This window comes from Dendrobates tinctorius, unplaced genomic scaffold (assembly GCF_039654945.1).
Source record: "Dendrobates tinctorius isolate UK_male_01 unplaced genomic scaffold, ASM3965494v1 ptg000254l, whole genome shotgun sequence".
NCBI classification, from domain to species: Eukaryota; Metazoa; Chordata; class Amphibia; order Anura; family Dendrobatidae; genus Dendrobates; species Dendrobates tinctorius.
Genome location: NW_027361921.1, coordinates 4,833,663 through 4,845,967, shown reverse-complemented (window position 1 = coordinate 4,845,967; position 12,305 = coordinate 4,833,663). Strand labels below are relative to the sequence as shown.

Here is a 12,305-nt window from a genome sequence, read left to right as displayed (position 1 = left end):
TTTTACTCTTGCTTGTCATCAAATATTAATTTCCCATAGCCCTCATATAGTGCAATTAAGAAAAAAAATTCTCTGCTGTTGAAACACTTTAAAAGGAATTAGAGGATATAATTTTCTTTACAGAATATAGGATGGCATCAAGCTTTACAAATTAAAACCAGTGGATTTACAGATCTGACTCTGCAAAGTTTGATAGCAGCACAGGTGCATTGTAAACTTTCATGCTTGAAGTGTCCACCGCTTGGTTTAAAAATGAAAACCAAACCATTCAACACGAAAGAAGAAGCAGATTAATGCGACGAGGATGGGATTCGAACCCATGCATGCAGAGCACAATGGATTAGCAGTCCATCGCCTTAACCACTCGTCCACCTCGTCTACATAGCACCTGTGCGTTTAGGTGGGAAGATGTTGAGAGGGTTTTTACCAGTCAGTGTTTTTTCACTGAAGATTGTATGTTGGCTTTTGTCAGAGTTGCCTTATCTCGTCAACTACAGTGCCTGTTGTTTGAAGTTAGCTTGGGGAAAACTCTATCAGAAATGAACCAGTGCTGAGGTTTTTAATATCAATTAGTCATAATTTTTCCTCCTTTTGGTTTTGCCATGGCATTTCTTCAATCTGTCTATTCTGTGTCATAACTTGGAAGCAAAACAAGTCCCAAATTTCAGCTGTGCTAAAAGATGGCTCATTCAATTGCAAAACTTCAAAGCCTTTGTCCTCGATACAGCTTCTGTAAATTTGTCAGTCTTTTAAATGAATGCTCTTCAAAATTTACTTGGCTTCTTAAGTGTTATGACTGAGATTGAAATCTTATTCCATGTTTCTGCTCTATGTGGAATGGAACTCAAGCTCAATATTGTTTTGCTGCGCTAACCAGTTGAATGTTCGATTGGTGCTTCAATCTTCCTTGGATTTCAAAAGCATGCCATTTTCTGGTGCTGTGGCTTAGTTGGTTAAAGCGCCTGTCTAGTAAACAGGAGATCCTGAGTTCAAATCTCAGCAGTGCCTTGTTTTCATCTCCTCACAAAGAAGCATCCTATCTTAAAAATAGGTGTTTCACTTGCGACTGATAGTGCAATTGTGAGATTAAAAATCTCTTCTATCTAAGAGATATAAAGGAAGAAAGATGGCTTCAAGCATGACAATGTAAAACCAGTTGATTTAGTTTTGAAATGCCTCCTTTCTATGCATCTCTAATCCGTTTATCCAATGTATCTCACCTTTATGTCCTTTTTCTTAGTTGGTCAAAGAGCCTGTTTAGTAAACAGAAAATCTTGAATTTGAATGCCAGCAGTGCTATTCTTTCTTTATGTCAGTTTGGGGCTTCTTAACTCTCTAAGCAGGCGTTCTAATGTATCACACCTGTTTGTCCTTTGTCATAGTTGGTCAAAGAGCCTGTTTAGTAAACAGAAACTCTTGAATTTGAATGCCAGCAGTCCTCTTCCTTCTTTATCTCAGTTTAGGGCTGTTTAACTCTCTAAGCAGGCTTTCTAATGTATCACACCTGTTTGTCCTTTGTCTTAGTTGGTCAAAGAGCCTATTTAGTAAATGGAAAATCTTGAATTTGAATGCCAGCAGTCCTTTTCCTTCTTTATCTCAGTTTAGGGCTGTTTAACTCTCTAAGCAGGCTTTTTAATGTTTTTCACCTGTTTGTCCTTTGGCTTAGTTGGTCAAAGAGCCTATTTAGTAAAAGGAAAATCTTGATTTTGAATGTCAGCAGTGCTTTCTATTCTTCATCTCATTTTGTGGGTTTTTACCCCAAAAAGAGGACTTTTACTCTTGCTTGTCATCAAATATTAATTTCCCATAGCCCTAATATAGTGCAATTGAGAAAAAAAATTCTCTGCTGTTGAAACACTTTAAAAGGAATTAGAGGATATAATTTTCTTTACAGAATATAGGATGGCATCAAGCTTTACAAATTAAAACCAGTGGATTTACAGATCTGACTCTGCAAAGTTTGATAGCAGCACAGGAGTATTGTAAACTTTCATGCTTGAAGTGTCCACCGCTTGGGTTAAAAATGAAAAACAAACCACTCAACACGAAAGAAGAAGCAGATTAATCCGACGAGGTTGGGATTCGAACCCATGCATGCAGAGCACAATGGATTAGCAGTCCATCGCCTTAACCACTCGGCCACCTCGTCTACATAGCACCTGTGCGCTTAGGTGGGAAGATGTTGAGAGGGTTTTTACCAGTCAGTGTTTTTTCACTGAAGATTGGATGTTGGCTTTTGTCAGAGTTGCCTTATCTCGTCAACTACAGTGCCTGTTGTTTGAAGTTAGCTTGGGGAAAACTCTATCAGAAATGAACCAGTGCTGAGGTTTTTAATATCAATTAGTCATAATTTTTCCTCCTTTTGGTTTTGCCATGGCATTTCTTCAATCTGTCTATTCTGTGTCATAACTTGGAAGCAAAACAAGTCCCAAATTTCAGCTGTGCTAAAAGATGGCTCATTCAATTTCAAAACTTCAAAGCCTTTGTCCTCGATACAGCTTCTGTAAATTTGTCAGTCTTTTAAATGAATGCTCTTCAAAATTTACTTGGCTTCTTAAGTGTTATGACTGAGATTGAAATCTTATTCCATGTTTCTGCTCTACGTGGAATGGAACTCAAGCTCAATAATGTTTTGCTGCGCTAACCAGTTGAATGTTCGATTGGTGCTTCAATCTTCCTTGGATTTCAAATGCATGCCATCTTCTGGTGCTGTGGCTTAGTTGGTTAAAGCGCCTGTCTAGTAAACAGGAGATCCTGAGTTCGAATCTCAGCAGTGCCTTGTTTTCATCTCCTTACAAAGAAGCTTCCTATCTTAAAAATAGGTGTTTCACTTGCGACTGATAGTGCAATTGTGAGATTAAAAATCTCTTCTATCTAAGAGATATGAAGAAAGATGGCTTCAAGCATGACAATGTAAAACCACCTTAATGTCCTTTGTCTTAGTTGGTCAAAGAGCCTGTTTAGTAAACAGAAAATCTTGAATTTGAATGCCAGCAGTGCTATTCTTTCTTTATGTCAGTTTGGGGCTTCTTAACTCTCTAAGCAGGCTTTCTAATGTATCACACCTGTTTGTCCTTTGTCATAGTTGGTCAAAGAGCCTGTTTAGTAAACAGAAAATCTTGAATTTGAATGCCAGCAGTCCTCTTCCTTCTTTATCTCAGTTTAGGGCTGTTTAACTCTCTAAGCAGGCTTTCTAATGTATCACACCTGTTTGTCCTTTGTCTTAGTTTGTCAAAGAGCCTATTTAGTAAATGGAAAATCTTGAATTTGAATGCCAGCAGTCCTTTTCCTTCTTTATCTCAGTTTAGGGCTGTTTACCTCTCTAAGCAGGCTTTTTCATGTTTCGCACCTGTTTGTCCTTTGGCTTAGTTGGTCAAAGAGCCTATTTAGTAAAAGGAAAATCTTGATTTTGAATGTCAGCAGTGCTTTCTATTCTTCATCTCATTTTGTGGGTTTTTACCCCAAAAAGAGGACTTTTACTCTTGCTTGTCATCAAATATTAATTTCCCATAGCCCTCATATAGTGCAATTAAGAAAAAAAATTCTCTGCTGTTGAAACACTTTAAAAGGAATTAGAGGATATAATTTTCTTTACAGAATATAGGATGGCATCAAGCTTTACAAATTAAAACCAGTGGATTTACAGATCTGACTCTGCAAAGTTTGATAGCAGCACAGGAGTATTGTAAACTTTCATGCTTGAAGTGTCCACCGCTTGGGTTAAAAATGAAAACCAAACCATTCAAAACAAAAGAAGAAGCAGATTAATCCGACGAGGATGGGATTCGAACCCATGCATGCAGAGCACAATGGATTAGCAGTCCATCACCTTAACCACTCGTCCACCTCTTCTACATAGAGCACGTGCGTTTAGGTGGGAAGATGTTGAGAGGGTTTTTACCAGTCAGAGTTTTTTCACTGAAGATTGTATGTTGGCTTTTGTCAGAGTTGCCTTATCTCGTCAACTACAGTGCCTGTTGTTTGAAGTTAGCTTGGGGAAAACTCTATCAGAAATGAACCAGTGCTGAGGTTTTTAATATCAATTAGTCATAATTTTTCCTCCTTTTGGTTTTGCCATGGCATTTCTTCAATCTGTCTATTCTGTGTCATAACTTGGAAGCAAAACAAGTCCCAAATTTCAGCTGTGCTAAAAGATGGCTCATTCAATTGCAAAACTTCAAAGCCTTTGTCCTCGATACAGCTTCTGTAAATTTGTCAGTCTTTTAAATGAATGCTCTTCAAAATTTACTTGGCTTCTTAAGTGTTATGACTGAGATTGAAATCTTATTCCATGTTTCTGCTCTACGTGGAATGGAACTCAAGCTCAATAATGTTTTGCTGCGCTAACCAGTTGAATGTTCGATTGGTGCTTCAATCTTCCTTGGATTTCAAATGCATGCCATCTTCTGGTGCTGTGGCTTAGTTGGTTAAAGCGCCTGTCTAGTAAACAGGAGATCCTGAGTTCGAATCTCAGCAGTGCCTTTTTTTCATCTCCTCACAAAGAAGCTTCCTATCTTAAAAATAGGTGTTTCACTTGCGACTGATAGTGCAATTGTGAGATTAAAAATCTCTTCTATCTAAGAGATATAAAGGAAGAAAGATGGCTTCAAGCATGACAATGTAAAACCAGTTTATTTAGTTTTGAAATGCCTCCTTTCTATGCATCTCTAATCCGTTTATCCAATGTATCTCACCTTTATGTCCTTTTTCTTAGTTGGTCAAAGAGCCTGTTTAGTAAACAGAAAATCTTGAATTTGAATGCCAGCAGTGCTATTCTTTCTTTATGTCAGTTTGGGGCTTCTTAACTCTCTAAGCAGGCTTTCTAATGTATCACACCTGTTTGTCCTTTGTCTTAGTTGGTCAAAGAGCCTGTTTAGTAAACAGAAAATCTTGAATTTGAATGCCAGCAGTCCTCTTCCTTTATCTCAGTTTAGGGCTGTTTAACTCTCTAAGCAGGCTTTCTAATGTATCACACCTGTTTGTCCTTTGTCTTAGTTGGTCAAAGAGCCTGTTTAGTAAACAGAAAATCTTGAATTTGAATGCCAGCAGTCCTCTTCCTTCTTTATCTCAGTTTAGGGCTGTTTAACTCTCTAAGCAGGCTTTCTAATGTATCACACCTGTTTGTCCTTTGTCTTAGTTGGTCAAAGAGCCTATTTAGTAAATGGAAAATCTTGAATTTGAATGCCAGCAGTCCTTTTCCTTCTTTTTCTCAGTTTAGGGCTGTTTAACTCTCTAAGCAGGCTTTTTAATGTTTTTCACCTGTTTGTCCTTTGGCTTAGTTGGTCAAAGAGCCTATTTAGTAAAAGGAAAATCCTGAGTTTGAATCTCAGCAGTGCCTTGTTTTCATCTCCTCACAAAGAAGCTTCCTATCTTAAAAATAGGTGTTTCACTTGCGACTGATAGTGCAATTGTGAGATTAAAAATCTCTTCTATCTAAGAGATATAAAGGAAGAAAGATGGCTTCAAGCATGACAATGTAAAACCAGTTTATTTAGTTTTGAAATGCCTCCTTTCTATGCATCTCTAATCCGTTTATCCAATGTATCTCACCTTTATGTCCTTTTTCTTAGTTGGTCAAAGAGCCTGTTTAGTAAACAGAAAATCTTGAATTTGAATGCCAGCAGTGCTATTCTTTCTTTATGTCAGTTTGGGGCTTCTTAACTCTCTAAGCAGGCTTTCTAATGTATCACACCTGTTTGTCCTTTGTCATAGTTGGTCAAAGAGCCTGTTTAGTAAACAGAAAATCTTGAATTTGAATGCCAGCAGTCCTCTTCCTTCTTTATCTCAGTTTAGGGCTGTTTAACTCTCTAAGCAGGCTTTCTAATGTATCACACCTGTTTGTCCTTTGTCTTAGTTTGTCAAAGAGCCTATTTAGTAAATGGAAAATCTTGAATTTGAATGCCAGCAGTCCTTTTCCTTCTTTATCTCAGTTTAGGGCTGTTTAACTCTCTAAGCAGGCTTTTTAATGTTTTTCACCTGTTTGTCCTTTGGCTTAGTTGGTCAAAGAGCCTATTTAGTAAAAGGAAAATCTTGATTTTGAATGTCAGCAGTGCTTTCTATTCTTCATCTCATTTTGTGGGTTTTTACCCCAAAAAGAGGACTTTTACTCTTGCTTGTCATCAAATATTAATTTCCCATAGCCCTAATATAGTGCAATTGAGAAAAAAAATTCTCTGCTGTTGAAACACTTTAAAAGGAATTAGAGGATATAATTTTCTTTACAGAATATAGGATGGCATCAAGCTTTACAAATTAAAACCAGTGGATTTACAGATCTGACTCTGCAAAGTTTGATAGCAGCACAGGAGTATTGTAAACTTTCATGCTTGAAGTGTCCACCGCTTGGGTTAAAAATGAAAACCAAACCATTCAACACGAAAGAAGAAGCAGATTAATCCGACGAGGATGGGATTCGAACCCATGCATGCAGAGCACAATGGATTAGCAGTCCATCGCCTTAACCACTCGGCCACCTCATCTACATAGCACCTGTGCGTTTAGGTGGGAAGATGTTGAGAGGGTTTTTACCAGTCAGTGTTTTTTCACTGAAGATTGTATGTTGGCTTTTGTCAGATTTGACTTATCTCGTCAACTACAGTGCCTGTTGTTTGAAGTTAGCTTGGGGAAAACTCTATCAGAAATGAACCAGTGCTGAGGTTTTTAATATCAATTAGTCATAATTTTTCCTCCTTTTGGTTTTGCCATGGCATTTCTTCAATCTGTCTATTCTGTGTCATAACTTGGAAGCAAAACAAGTCCCAAATTTCAGCTGTGCTAAAAGATGGCTCATTCAATTGCAAAACTTCAAAGCCTTTGTCCTCGATACAGCTTCTGTAAATTTGTCAGTCTTTTAAATGAATGCTCTTCAAAATTTACTTGGCTTCTTAAGTGTTATGACTGAGATTGAAATCTTATTCCATGTTTCTGCTCTACGTGGAATGGAACTCAAGCTCAATAATGTTTTGCTGCGCTAACCAGTTGAATGTTGGATTGGTGCTTCAATCTTCCTTGGATTTCAAATGCATGCCATTTTCTGGTGCTGTGGCTTAGTTGGTTAAAGTGCCTGTCTAGTAAACAAGAGATCCTGAGTTCAAATCTCAGCAGTGCCTTGTTTTCATCTCCTTACAAAGAAGCTTCCTATCTTAAAAATAGGTGTTTCACTTGCGACTGATAGTGCAATTGTGAGATTAAAAATCTCTTCTATCTAAGAGATATGAAGAAAGATGGCTTCAAGCATGACAATGTAAAACCACCTTAATGTCCTTTGTCTTAGTTGGTCAAAGAGCCTGTTTAGTAAACAGAAAATCTTGAATTTGAATGCCAGCAGTGCTATTCTTTCTTTATGTCAGTTTGGGGCTTCTTAACTCTCTAAGCAGGCTTTCTAATGTATCACACCTGTTTGTCCTTTGTCATAGTTGGTCAAAGAGCCTGTTTAGTAAACAGAAAATCTTGAATTTGAATGCCAGCAGTCCTCTTCCTTCTTTATCTCAGTTTAGGGCTGTTTAACTCTCTAAGCAGGCTTTCTAATGTATCACACCTGTTTGTCCTTTGTCTTAGTTTGTCAAAGAGCCTATTTAGTAAATGGAAAATCTTGAATTTGAATGCCAGCAGTCCTTTTCCTTCTTTATCTCAGTTTAGGGCTGTTTACCTCTCTAAGCAGGCTTTTTCATGTTTCGCACCTGTTTGTCCTTTGGCTTAGTTGGTCAAAGAGCCTATTTAGTAAAAGGAAAATCTTGATTTTGAATGTCAGCAGTGCTTTCTATTCTTCATCTCATTTTGTGGGTTTTTACCCCAAAAAGAGGACTTTTACTCTTGCTTGTCATCAAATATTAATTTCCCATAGCCCTCATATAGTGCAATTAAGAAAAAAAATTCTCTGCTGTTGAAACACTTTAAAAGGAATTAGAGGATATAATTTTCTTTACAGAATATAGGATGGCATCAAGCTTTACAAATTAAAACCAGTGGATTTACAGATCTGACTCTGCAAAGTTTGATAGCAGCACAGGAGTATTGTAAACTTTCATGCTTGAAGTGTCCACCGCTTGGGTTAAAAATGAAAACCAAACCATTCAAAACAAAAGAAGAAGCAGATTAATCCGACGAGGATGGGATTCGAACCCATGCATGCAGAGCACAATGGATTAGCAGTCCATCACCTTAACCACTCGTCCACCTCTTCTACATAGAGCACGTGCGTTTAGGTGGGAAGATGTTGAGAGGGTTTTTACCAGTCAGAGTTTTTTCACTGAAGATTGTATGTTGGCTTTTGTCAGAGTTGCCTTATCTCGTCAACTACAGTGCCTGTTGTTTGAAGTTAGCTTGGGGAAAACTCTATCAGAAATGAACCAGTGCTGAGGTTTTTAATATCAATTAGTCATAATTTTTCCTCCTTTTGGTTTTGCCATGGCATTTCTTCAATCTGTCTATTCTGTGTCATAACTTGGAAGCAAAACAAGTCCCAAATTTCAGCTGTGCTAAAAGATGGCTCATTCAATTGCAAAACTTCAAAGCCTTTGTCCTCGATACAGCTTCTGTAAATTTGTCAGTCTTTTAAATGAATGCTCTTCAAAATTTACTTGGCTTCTTAAGTGTTATGACTGAGATTGAAATCTTATTCCATGTTTCTGCTCTACGTGGAATGGAACTCAAGCTCAATAATGTTTTGCTGCGCTAACCAGTTGAATGTTCGATTGGTGCTTCAATCTTCCTTGGATTTCAAATGCATGCCATCTTCTGGTGCTGTGGCTTAGTTGGTTAAAGCGCCTGTCTAGTAAACAGGAGATCCTGAGTTCGAATCTCAGCAGTGCCTTTTTTTCATCTCCTCACAAAGAAGCTTCCTATCTTAAAAATAGGTGTTTCACTTGCGACTGATAGTGCAATTGTGAGATTAAAAATCTCTTCTATCTAAGAGATATAAAGGAAGAAAGATGGCTTCAAGCATGACAATGTAAAACCAGTTTATTTAGTTTTGAAATGCCTCCTTTCTATGCATCTCTAATCCGTTTATCCAATGTATCTCACCTTTATGTCCTTTTTCTTAGTTGGTCAAAGAGCCTGTTTAGTAAACAGAAAATCTTGAATTTGAATGCCAGCAGTGCTATTCTTTCTTTATGTCAGTTTGGGGCTTCTTAACTCTCTAAGCAGGCTTTCTAATGTATCACACCTGTTTGTCCTTTGTCTTAGTTGGTCAAAGAGCCTGTTTAGTAAACAGAAAATCTTGAATTTGAATGCCAGCAGTCCTCTTCCTTTATCTCAGTTTAGGGCTGTTTAACTCTCTAAGCAGGCTTTCTAATGTATCACACCTGTTTGTCCTTTGTCTTAGTTGGTCAAAGAGCCTGTTTAGTAAACAGAAAATCTTGAATTTGAATGCCAGCAGTCCTCTTCCTTCTTTATCTCAGTTTAGGGCTGTTTAACTCTCTAAGCAGGCTTTCTAATGTATCACACCTGTTTGTCCTTTGTCTTAGTTGGTCAAAGAGCCTATTTAGTAAATGGAAAATCTTGAATTTGAATGCCAGCAGTCCTTTTCCTTCTTTTTCTCAGTTTAGGGCTGTTTAACTCTCTAAGCAGGCTTTTTAATGTTTTTCACCTGTTTGTCCTTTGGCTTAGTTGGTCAAAGAGCCTATTTAGTAAAAGGAAAATCCTGAGTTTGAATCTCAGCAGTGCCTTGTTTTCATCTCCTCACAAAGAAGCTTCCTATCTTAAAAATAGGTGTTTCACTTGCGACTGATAGTGCAATTGTGAGATTAAAAATCTCTTCTATCTAAGAGATATAAAGGAAGAAAGATGGCTTCAAGCATGACAATGTAAAACCAGTTTATTTAGTTTTGAAATGCCTCCTTTCTATGCATCTCTAATCCGTTTATCCAATGTATCTCACCTTTATGTCCTTTTTCTTAGTTGGTCAAAGAGCCTGTTTAGTAAACAGAAAATCTTGAATTTGAATGCCAGCAGTGCTATTCTTTCTTTATGTCAGTTTGGGGCTTCTTAACTCTCTAAGCAGGCTTTCTAATGTATCACACCTGTTTGTCCTTTGTCATAGTTGGTCAAAGAGCCTGTTTAGTAAACAGAAAATCTTGAATTTGAATGCCAGCAGTCCTCTTCCTTCTTTATCTCAGTTTAGGGCTGTTTAACTCTCTAAGCAGGCTTTCTAATGTATCACACCTGTTTGTCCTTTGTCTTAGTTTGTCAAAGAGCCTATTTAGTAAATGGAAAATCTTGAATTTGAATGCCAGCAGTCCTTTTCCTTCTTTATCTCAGTTTAGGGCTGTTTAACTCTCTAAGCAGGCTTTTTAATGTTTTTCACCTGTTTGTCCTTTGGCTTAGTTGGTCAAAGAGCCTATTTAGTAAAAGGAAAATCTTGATTTTGAATGTCAGCAGTGCTTTCTATTCTTCATCTCATTTTGTGGGTTTTTACCCCAAAAAGAGGACTTTTACTCTTGCTTGTCATCAAATATTAATTTCCCATAGCCCTAATATAGTGCAATTGAGAAAAAAAATTCTCTGCTGTTGAAACACTTTAAAAGGAATTAGAGGATATAATTTTCTTTACAGAATATAGGATGGCATCAAGCTTTACAAATTAAAACCAGTGGATTTACACATCTGACTCTGCAAAGTTTGATAGCAGCACAGGAGTATTGTAAACTTTCATGCTTGAAGTGTCCACCGCTTGGGTTAAAAATGAAAACCAAACCATTCAACACGAAAGAAGAAGCAGATTAATCCGACGAGGATGGGATTCGAACCCATGCATGCAGAGCACAATGGATTAGCAGTCCATCGCCTTAACCACTCGGCCACCTCATCTACATAGCACCTGTGCGTTTAGGTGGGAAGATGTTGAGAGGGTTTTTACCAGTCAGTGTTTTTTCACTGAAGATTGTATGTTGGCTTTTGTCAGATTTGACTTATCTCGTCAACTACAGTGCCTGTTGTTTGAAGTTAGCTTGGGGAAAACTCTATCAGAAATGAACCAGTGCTGAGGTTTTTAATATCAATTAGTCATAATTTTTCCTCCTTTTGGTTTTGCCATGGCATTTCTTCAATCTGTCTATTCTGTGTCATAACTTGGAAGCAAAACAAGTCCCAAATTTCAGCTGTGCTAAAAGATGGCTCATTCAATTGCAAAACTTCAAAGCCTTTGTCCTCGATACAGCTTCTGTAAATTTGTCAGTCTTTTAAATGAATGGTCTTCAAAATTTACTTGGCTTCTTAAGTGTTATGACTGAGATTGAAATCTTATTCCATGTTTCTGCTCTACGTGGAATGGAACTCAAGCTCAATAATGTTTTGCTGCGCTAACCAGTTGAATGTTGGATTGGTGCTTCAATCTTCCTTGGATTTCAAATGCATGCCATTTTCTGGTGCTGTGGCTTAGTTGGTTAAAGTGCCTGTCTAGTAAACAAGAGATCCTGAGTTCAAATCTCAGCAGTGCCTTGTTTTCATCTCCTTACAAAGAAGCTTCCTATCTTAAAAATAGGTGTTTCACTTGCGACTGATAGTGCAATTGTGAGATTAAAAATCTCTTCTATCTAAGAGATATAAAGGAAGAAAGATGGCTTCAAGCATGACAATGTAAAACCAGTTGATTTAGTTTTGAAATGCCTCCTTTCTATCCATCTCTAATCCATTTATCCAATGTATCTCACCTTTATGTCCTTTGGCTTAGTTGGTCAAAGAGCCTGTTTAGTAAACAGAAAATCTTGAATTTGAATGCCAGCAGTGCTATTCTTTCTTTATGTCAGTTTGGGGCTTCTTAACTCTCTATGCAGGCTTTCTAATGTATCACACCTGTTTGTCCTTTGTCTTAGTTGGTCAAAGAGCCTGTTTAGTAAACAGAAAATCTTGAATTTGAATGCCAGCAGTCCTCTTCCTTCTTTATCTCAGTTTAGGGCTGTTTAACTCTCTAAGCAGGCTTTCTAATGTATCACACCTGTTTGTCCTTTGTCTTAGTTGGTCAAAGAGCCTATTTAGTAAATGGAAAATCTTGAATTTGAATGCCAGCAGTCCTTTTCCTTTTTTATCTCAGTTTAGGGCTGTTTAACTCTCTAAGCAGGCTTTTTAATGTTTCGCACCTGTTTGTCCTTTGGCTTAGTTGGTCAAAGAGCCTATTTAGTAAAAGGAAAATCTTGATTTTGAATGTCAGCAGTGCTTTCTATTCTTCATCTCATTTTGTGGGTTTTTACCCCAAAAAGAGGACTTTTACTCTTGTTTGTCATCAAATATTAATTTCCCACAGCCCTAATATAGTGCAATTGAGAAAAAAAATTCTCTGCTGTTGAAACACTTTAAAAGGAATTAGA

The 12,305-nt window shown here is 37.5% G+C and overlaps 6 non-coding genes across 6 annotated transcripts; 3 read left to right on the top strand and 3 right to left on the bottom strand.

The window, feature by feature from the left end:
• Positions 1-2,067: 2,067 nt before the first annotated feature.
• TRNAS-GCU (transfer RNA serine (anticodon GCU)) lies at positions 2,068-2,149 on the bottom strand. Its single transcript has one exon. It is a non-coding gene; the product is annotated as a tRNA-Ser (tRNA).
• A 556-nt stretch (positions 2,150-2,705) lies between these two features.
• TRNAT-AGU (transfer RNA threonine (anticodon AGU)) lies at positions 2,706-2,779 on the top strand. Its single transcript has one exon. It is a non-coding gene; the product is annotated as a tRNA-Thr (tRNA).
• A 1,629-nt stretch (positions 2,780-4,408) lies between these two features.
• Positions 4,409-4,482, top strand: TRNAT-AGU (transfer RNA threonine (anticodon AGU)). The gene has a single exon. It is a non-coding gene; the product is annotated as a tRNA-Thr (tRNA).
• A 1,915-nt stretch (positions 4,483-6,397) lies between these two features.
• Positions 6,398-6,479, bottom strand: TRNAS-GCU (transfer RNA serine (anticodon GCU)). The gene has a single exon. It is a non-coding gene; the product is annotated as a tRNA-Ser (tRNA).
• A 2,259-nt stretch (positions 6,480-8,738) lies between these two features.
• TRNAT-AGU (transfer RNA threonine (anticodon AGU)) lies at positions 8,739-8,812 on the top strand. The gene has a single exon. It is a non-coding gene; the product is annotated as a tRNA-Thr (tRNA).
• Positions 8,813-10,727: 1,915 nt separating this feature from the next.
• TRNAS-GCU (transfer RNA serine (anticodon GCU)) lies at positions 10,728-10,809 on the bottom strand. The gene has a single exon. It is a non-coding gene; the product is annotated as a tRNA-Ser (tRNA).
• Positions 10,810-12,305: the final 1,496 nt, after the last annotated feature.